Below are 9666 nucleotides of genomic sequence, written 5' to 3'. Positions count from 1 at the left end.
GTGCAGTCTTTAAAGGGAAACACTTAACGGTTCCATGAAATCAAAATAATGTTTTTTGAATGTTAGTTTCAGTTTTGATAGTTTTTAGGATATCTATAAGCTAGTGTGCTCCAAATTTTACATTTAGAAGATATAAATATGGTTTTATTAATCTCATACTTCAGTTTCTTATAAAATCGTGACCAATCAAATACTCTCGATCTGACATGCCTTCAATTAGAATGTAAAATTGTAAAATATTGACAAATAGATGAAAGCAGGTCAGAAGCAAGACATAAGATAACCCCGCCCTAAAGGCATTCCATGTGACCAGAAGTAAAAACATTCAAGGGAAAGGGAAGGCTTTGACATTTGATTAAAGATTATGAGAGCTAATTAATTTGTTCAAAATAATGGAGTGTACAGATACATTGTTTATAACAAACATGGCTTTTTACATATAAAAAAGAACAGCATTTTGATTTCATGCTGACTGAAAAAGATGTTTTTAAAGGGGTCTGATTAAAAAACACCTTTCAAACTTTACATGAAATCAAAATTTGCTCTTCTTATTTTATAAGTAACTTTATAAGAAACTCATGCCCTTAAAGAGCTAATTGTCAATTCGTAGTTTACTAACAAGTTGGCAGCTCCACATACTACCTGGCATACACAATACAATGCTTTTAACTGTTTTTGCAGATGCATAAACACTAATAGTTTTATAAACATTGACATTTATATGTGAATGAGATATAAAGGGGTAACGGGGGAAAATTTAGCTTTTGACCACATCTTAGTTTTTTTTAAAAACATAGAAAGAAAATTACATCAAGGTGAAGTTGAGACTGGTAATTTCTAAAGCCATAGGGAATTATTAGCAATTACTGAGTAATATTATTTAATATGCAGAAAACTGGAGACTGGGACAGAATGCAGAACATTAATACATTATAATTTATAAGATATATAATTTATTCCTTAAACTCATAATCTGCAGAAAAAAAACGTTCGTCTTTTGTAATTATGAGATACATACTCATAATTTTTAAAATAAACGGGAATTGTGAGCTATAAATTTAAAGTGGAGAAAAAGATTTTAAGATCTGAATTCATTATTTGCAGAAGAACATAATATTCTGAGACATAAACTCATAAAATTTCTGAGACCCTCTTCCACCCCAGCTCCACCTGTGTTTAGATCTGCTACAGGGGTTACATATATACTATGTTTGCAGCAGCAGTGTGTTATATTCTCAGACAGCATGTCTGTTAATATACTGGCAGTAGCAGATCTCGGTACTTGCTCTGCCATAATAATCAAAGCAGCAGCGGTGTAACAGATCTATTCCACCAAGCAAGGCATGGCAAGTTTATTTATATAGTACATTTCATACACAATGGTAATTCAAAGTGCTTTACATAAACAAGAACAAAAGAAACAAGAAAATAAAATGTTTAAAAGAATTAAAAATGCTTAAAACAGATAAAAACAGATTAAAATGTATTAAAACAGGTTATAAAAGAATGAAAAAAAGACATAATAGTGTGACCTGTCAGACGTAGCACAGTGCTCATTTGAAAAAAGGACAAGCTAAGCAGATGTGTTTTAAATCTTGATTTGACTGTGCCTAATGTTGGAGCACATCTGATCATTTCTGGAAGCTGATTCCAGCAGCAAGGGGCACAGTAGCTGAAGGAGGATTCACCCTGCTTTGACTAAACTCTTTGAATTTCTATTTTACTTAATCCTAAATATAACATAGTGATCTGTTAGGTTTGAAGAGAATATCTGTAATGCATTGAGGTCGTAGGCTATTTAGAGATTTATAGATGAGTAATAATACTTTAAAATCTATTCTAAATGTGACTGGGAGCCAGTGTAGAGACTTGAGGACAGGTGTGATGTGCTCTGATTTTCTAGTTCTGGTCAAAATCCTGGCAGCAGCGTTTTGGATGAGATACAACTGTCTGACCAAACACATCAACATTGCCATATACATTTTCATTACCATACTAAATATTGAGAGTGGTCGTGATAAAAATAATTGTTTGAAATGAAACAGAATTTTGAGATATAAATTCATTAATTTGGAGAAAAATAGTAACTGAGATATAAATTTAAATTGGAGAGAGAAAAATTACACGTCATTTATATACTTTAGAAACTCGCGATTATGAGAAAACAAAGTCTAAACTGAGAGATTTAAACTACATTTTTAAGAAAAAAGTCCAAATTTTGAGACAGAAACATGCAAATATATTTACTTTTTATTCCATAACAAAAAAATGCTTCCATATATAGCAAACATCACCATGCTGCATATATATATATATATAACCATGCTGGATAAGTTGATGGTTCATTCTGTTGTGGCGACCCCAGATTAATAAAAGTACTAAGCCGCCGAAAATGTATATATATATATATATATATATATATATATATATATATATATATATATATATATATATATATATATATATATATATATATATATATATATATATATATTCAAAATTGTGACTGAATAATATAATGTGTAATTTTTTTTATTTCTTAAATAATTTACACCTTTATCACTACTGTCATTTTTCCAGAATGTTCTCTGATCAAACATGTTAGCAGCATACTCCTCATGCTTACATAAGACTTCATCGGATCTATAAAAAGAAACTCATATTCAGATTTGAACAAAGCCCTTCCTTTGCATCTGGCAACCGTTCATTCAGATGTTTTGACAATGTAAACCCGTGAACTGACAAAAAGCCCAACGCACACAAAATCCCATACAGCTGTGCTTTTTTTGTGCAGCTGGCAGCATTGGGCGAGTCTTCTGGACTGTCCGAAACTGACCTAACTCAATCTGGCTTGGGAAGAAGCAGGCGAGTGACACAAAAAGGCTCTTTATGGAGTCAGGGGAGTAACTTTCACTCTGCTTGACTGAAGATGTTGAAGTGTCTGATGCTGACAGGGATCCATTAGGGAGCCTGGCCTCTCCTCAGTGTGGGAGAACTGACTTCTTTCTCAGTCAACTTTGTCTCTCTTTATTGCTCTCTCTTTGTTTCTGTCTTTTTGGTCGAGCTGTAATCCTCTGTCGCATCAGGCAGCCTGTGAAGTCGCTACTCAAGGACATTTGACAATTCTTTGTGTGATTGAGGCTAATAAGGCAAATCACTCTCTCTCTCTCTCTCTCTCTCTCTCTCTCTCTCTCTCGCTACAATCTAACAGTGTCTTGAGGGAATTTCTCTTTTTATATAAAACATTGCTTGATTTTCATCTACAGAAATCTTTTTAAAATGTTTGATCATTTAGGTCAATTCCTTCAGGGAAATATGGGGACCAGGTGAGAACGAATTTGTGTTTGGAAATCTTGGATCCTTGTGTTTTCCTATATATGAAAAATGGTACTACAGTTTTTGGGTGTGTGTGTTTGTGTGATGATTTTGTGCACATTTTAAATGTTCAGAGCGAATATGCTGACAGCATGTAAAGCAGCAGGAAGTGTTACTGAATGAATCAGTGTTAAAATTTGCCTGATGCCATACTACAAATTATACAACAGACGAGACATTTTCACAAATTGTAATGGGAAGTGCATGCATACATTTACTGAAAGCTAAAAATATATTTATAATAGTTCTCCAGAAGACCCGGGATTAATAAAGGGACTAAGCCGATAAGAAAATTAATGAATGAATGAGTTTTTCTATAGATGCTTTACAGATTGTCATTATACATTGATGTATATGTTTGTATATATGTATTTTCCATATATTTTTTTCTCTCTTTCTCTCTTTTCCCATATATGCAAGTGGGTGTTTGTGTATCTATGCCGAATTTATGATGGTAATAGAGTTTGCTTGTTAAATTATTTGAGTGCCATTTGAGATGTTTAAATGAGTCATGTGACCGTAGTACTCAAAAGAGACTCTAGACGCACCTGATCACTGTTACCCTGATGAAGGCAGACTTCTGCCGAAACGCGTAGGTTTTTAGAGATTTAGCCATGTGAATAAAGGCTTTTTAATTTTTTCACTTTATTCGAGTGCTTTGGACTGATTCTTGTTGCTGTTTTGATGAATCCCTTACCCAAAGAGCACCGACCATACATTTACAGTTTTTTACAATTGCTATGACACTTTTATCAATACATTTAACAAGTTTCCTAAACTCTTAACACACTTAGCACAAGCTCCGTCTTCGTGGGCTATACAATTAACACATTTCTTGTTGTTTTGACACAAAATGCATCCAGTTAACACAAATTTAAAATGCTTTAACTTCTTTTACACACAAACACAACCAAGAACAAAACAATGTAATTTTACAGTCAAATTTACAAATGCTTTAACACAGTATGTCAGAACAGATAACACCATGTTCTAAACAGAAATTATATAGGATAAAGTCAAAGTGAACAGCTGTTCTAATTGTGAATTGAAACACAAATATATTCCCTGTATTTTATTCAATTGCCAATGAGAAACAGCATATTGCGGTTACTTAAATAAATTAATAAATGTATATATTTATATATATATATATATATATATATATATATATATATATATATATATATATATATATATATATATATATATATATTTATATATTTATTTATTTATTTATATAACCGCAATATGCTGTTTCTCATTGGCAACTGAAAAAAAAAAAAAAAAATATATATATATATATATATATATATATATATATATATATATATATATATATATATATATATAAAACTGCAATATGAGTCTCACATATATATACATATATATATATATATATATATATATATATATATATATATATATATATATATATATATATATATATATATATATATATATATATATATATATATATATATATATATATGACAGCTGATTCCCATCTAGAAAGCACACTCATGTCTTGTTTTGGTTTTTCCAATCACATGATCATATGTTCTAATAGAGGACTCTTGAGGTTTTTGGAAGGAACATCAAAGAACTCTGTCACCAATACGTCCATGTAAGATTATGCAATACAGTCATTACTGTATTATACACAGTGTGTTTTGCAGTAAACTACTCTTTAAACCTGGAGTTCATTAGTACATACAGTACATATACAGTACAGCATTTGCATACACTGTGTCTAATTACTTTCAGAGAGTCATGAAGTTAGAGGCCAATCAAGTACCACATGAAATTTTCAATGTTGACAAGGCTGGGGATGTCGCCATAGGAAAAACATAATAGGCCAAAGGGCCATAGTTACCGTGCCGGGCCACAGAAGATATCAAGTATAATGTGGATGAGAACATGTGGTAAAAGACCGGGCAGTATAGAAGATTACTTTGTTATTTTATTATAATTGTGGTGCTTTTCCTGTTTGCAGTGATGTCCTTCTGCAAAAAAAGTCTGTACTGCAGAAATTCTGTGTCTGTATTTTTTTTTACATAAACTGTAAATTTTATAAAGCAATTTTTTTCTTTGTTTTGTATAGAATTTTTGCCGTAAACGAAAGAAAATGCATGCATTTACTTAACCCAACGAAACAAAACTGTAACGAGACTTCAAATATAAGGGCAGAGCTGACACATAAACTAATGCAGTTTCTGTAATGTCAGCTGATGATAGTGTTTTTATTGTCAGTGTGTTCTGACTGACTGAATGTTTATGTTGGAAGAGAACATGTGTTTGTGTTTTGAACAATAATTTCATTTTGAAACATGATTGCAGTGTTTTGTTAGACATGGTGTAGTGTGTTCGTTTATTATTGTATTTTGAAAAGTAGTTTAGAGGTTTAGTTTACAATGTGTGATTTTGAGCATAAAATTAACTGTTTTGCCAATTGTGTATTTTAGGTGTGTTACTGCGTTAAGAGTATAGCAAACTTGATAAATGTATTGAAAAAAGTCTCATAGCCATTGTAAAAAACTGTAAGCTTACCCCAGAGTGCTTTTTGTTTGTTTTTTCTGGAGTTCTCCAGAAGTGTTTTATTTGCTCATTTATAACCAGATGTCAAAATATAGGTTAACAAATTGAGTAGATTCTTTGTTAAATCAGGGGATTTCAACCTTTAAGAACACAAGCCCACCCAGGTTTTTCCAATTTTAATTTCCAAATTAAATGCATGTGCAAAGGGCATTCACATATTACTTGCTGGGTTTAAAGTGTGTAGCATTAATTACATTGAAACATAAATATACAGCTTACCTGATTCAGTGTGATGAGCCTGTTTATGTGAGGACAACATGCTAATCCGTGGTTGAATTCCTGACACAACTAACCATAAAAAATCTTCCACTGTCAATAAGCGTGAGCCATAGCCTACTTGCTTTTGGTGTAATTACAAACAGAAAATGCTGCTTCACAAAGCCAAGTTCACTTGACCCCTGACAGGACTTTTTGCTGCATTTTGACACAATCAGTTTGTCACAGGAGCATGAATGAAATGTTCATGAGCGAAAGTGAAAATGCCGAACTGCAGTAAAGTTGAAAAATTAAAGATGAAATACCCAAAATTACACGAAACTCTGCAGGAAATGTGAATAACATGGTGATGCAACATTCAAATAGCACTTCACGTAAACTAGCTAGCTAGGCAAATAACTATTACTGATGTACTGTACAAGTACAGTTGAAGTCAGAATTATTAGCTCCCCTGAATTATTAGCCCCCCTGTTTATTTTTTCCCCAACTTCTGTTTAATGGAAAGATTTTTTTCAGCACATTTCTAATTATAATCGTTTTAATAACTCATTTCTAATAATTGATTTATTTTATCTTTGCCATGATGACAGTAAATAATATTTGACTAGATGTTTTCATGACACTTCTATACAGCTGAAAGTGACATTTAAAGGGTCACGAAACACCAAAACACATTTTTTGAGCTGTTGACAGTCGTATATGTGTCCCACACTGCTAAAAACACTATTAGGACACCTATATTTCACTAAAAAGTGTAAATTGGTTGTTTTTGCGTTATTTCAAGCAAATTTGTACTTCCTGTTTGAAACGAATTTTTGAAGCTGCGTCACGGCCATGACATAATAGCGTGTATTCCAGCGTGCAGACTGGGCATCTGTGCCAGAGTGTGTCTTATTACGTCTTACAGTGTGATACATTAATGCATGAGTAAGGCTTGGTTCAAACCAATCAGCGCGCTCTATTGTGGAACTTCATTAATATTCATTAGTGTCACCGTGTTTACGCCACAAAGACGCCACGTTGTGTTGGCAAAACAAGCGTGAAGTGTTGCTTTTATAGTTTGCTGCAGTTAAGTTTCGTTTTCATTTTCTCTCTGTGAGAGCTCAGTCTCACGTGTGGATTAACAGTGTACGCGACGCGCGACAACAATAACTTACGTGTCTAAGGAGGATTATTGTTTACCTGAGAGTTGTTCTCATCTGCAAACGCTGAAATCTGAATTCGCTTGTAGTATTCTCTCCATATAGACGCGGCTCTAGTTGCTGGTGATTGTCCTGTCTCTACAGATTTGGTAAGTGAGCGACCAGTGCTCTTTGTTTATTCAGTTTGTTCGTATCGAATTAAGTTACTATTGCACTGAGTGCAGAAATGTTAGCACCGCATTTTGTGACCGGAATAACACACGCGGCTTTCTGATGCTACCTGCCGTGTGCATCTAAGTTTCCGGGAAATGCGGAGTTTTTTTCTCTCTCATTCGCCGTGCGGTATCAAACATTGCATGAAAAATACACGCTTGCAGCAGTTCCTTGAATCAAATATCTCGTTTGTCGCGAGAGGCATGAATGAATTCCCTGAATGAAAGAGCCAAACTGCAGTTAAAGTCCAACTTTTAATAATTTGGCAAATAATTCGACTACAGATGTCCATGTAAACACAGTCACATTGTCCGCTGTGGGTGTGTATTTTGACTCTGAAACTCGCGCGTGCACAAATAGACACTCCCACACCATCCCACTTTAGTTTCTCCGACACTCCCCCCTAAACAGAGCTGGACACGCCCACTTTTCTGACTTTTTCCAAAGTGGAGGTGTGAAAACACCCTGCTGAAACGAGGGGGTTTCATGGCCCTTTAAAGGCTTAACTAGGTTAATTGGGTTAACTAGACAGGTTAGGGTAATTAGGCAAGTTATTGTATAACAATGGTTAAAATATATGGTTAAAATAAAATAAAACGATCGAGAAAAAAATAGCTTAAAGGGGCTAATAATTTTGTCCTTAAAATGGTGTTTAAAAATTAAAAACTGCTTTTATTCTAGATGAAATAAAACAAATAAGACTTTCTCTAAGAAAAAAAATATTATCAGACATACTGTGAAATTTCCTTGCTCTGTTAACCACCATTAGGTAAATATTTAAAAAAGAAAAAAAATTTAAAGGGCGGCTAATAATTCTGATTACAATTGTAAGCGTACTGTAGTCAGTAGTCTCTTTAAAGTGAGGTCACTTTAAAGATCCAGAAGGGCATTCTGCTGATTTACTTATTTTTCTTTTAAAGTAAATCATTCTTATTGCTGAATCTGAAAATATTGTAATTCAAGTAATTGGTTTTATATCAGATTTGATATTCTGATTAATAGTTTTTCACTATTTCACAATCTGCATACAAGCCAATCCTCCAGGTTCTTTTTAAAGGAAACTTATTTTATATGTTTCGGAAGACAATGACAATATAAATCTAGCCAACCTTTTGTCTCGCTACAATTCAATCCGCTCTTTATTATCTCAAAACACAGCACTTCGGGTAGTACCTGGAATAGCAAAATCCACTAAAGAAGGTCAAGCCTTCTCATTTATGGCTTCTAAACTCTGGAAAAGTCTTCCTGATAATATCCGAGGCTACAGAGTGAGTAAAGGGCCACACACCTCACGAAATGTAGAAGTTTTTTTCTTTCCATTTGCCGTGCGGTATTGTATTACATTAAAACGATACTCTTCCACCAGTCCTTACTCCATACTCATGTGCGTCCAATACCCCAGTTTGTCACAGGGGCATGAATGAAATGTTCATGAGTGAAAGTGAAACTGCCAGAAGGGCATCCTGCTGATTTGATTCAGAAGGGCACTTTTTTTGTCAGACTCTCACCGGTTTTACTTTCTTTCACCGTCATAAATTTTAAAAAGCACCCGGTCCATTTTATTTGTATAAACTTTATTCAAATGCATAAACTCTACAGGTGTCTGCTAGTTAGCTGTTGAACTAACATTAATCAGATTCACTTTAGTGAACACATAAAAATCATCATAATTTACAAGTGCATGCCTCAAATTCTCGCACCCCCACAGGTTGAAATCGCCTGTGTTAAATAACAAAGTCTTCAACTAAAGTTATAGACTGAAGATAAATTTTCATTAGACTAGACAACATGAGTCAACAGAATTGTATTTAGAGTTGTATTTTGTGGATTTAATATATATGAAACACAAGCAGGAATTAATATGAACCTCTGATAATTTTTTTATTGTCATCTTTTTACTCTAGAAAAGTCAGAGTAAGAGCTGAGAAATGTGAGAACGTTACAAACATATACAGCACATTTCACAATAAACACATTAAACTAACAAGAGATTTACCCTTTAAATAAATTTGGATTTCATGTCTCCTGAATTATGCATTCTGATGAAGTACTGTAAGGTAATGATATGCTCCATGTACATAGCAAGGTTAGATAAAAAAAATAAGGAGGTAATCTAAAAAAAATA

At 33.4% G+C, this 9666-nt stretch overlaps 1 long non-coding RNA gene across 1 annotated transcript; it reads left to right on the top strand.

Moving 5' to 3' along the window:
* Positions 1–2771: 2771 nt before the first annotated feature.
* Positions 2772–8859, top strand: LOC147838894 (uncharacterized). Its single transcript, XR_015520499.1, has 3 exons — positions 2772–4099; positions 5918–6839; positions 8042–8859. It is a non-coding gene; the product is annotated as an uncharacterized LOC147838894 (long non-coding RNA).
* The last annotated feature ends 807 nt before the right edge of the window (positions 8860–9666 follow it).

The sequence above is a fragment of the Danio rerio genome, chromosome 21 (genome assembly GCF_052040795.2).
Source record: "Danio rerio strain M-AB ecotype USA chromosome 21, GRCz13ab, whole genome shotgun sequence".
Classification (NCBI taxonomy): Eukaryota; Metazoa; Chordata; class Actinopteri; order Cypriniformes; family Danionidae; genus Danio; species Danio rerio.
The sequence above is the reverse complement of the archived record's forward strand: the minus strand, read 5'-3'. Positions and strand labels throughout refer to the sequence as shown.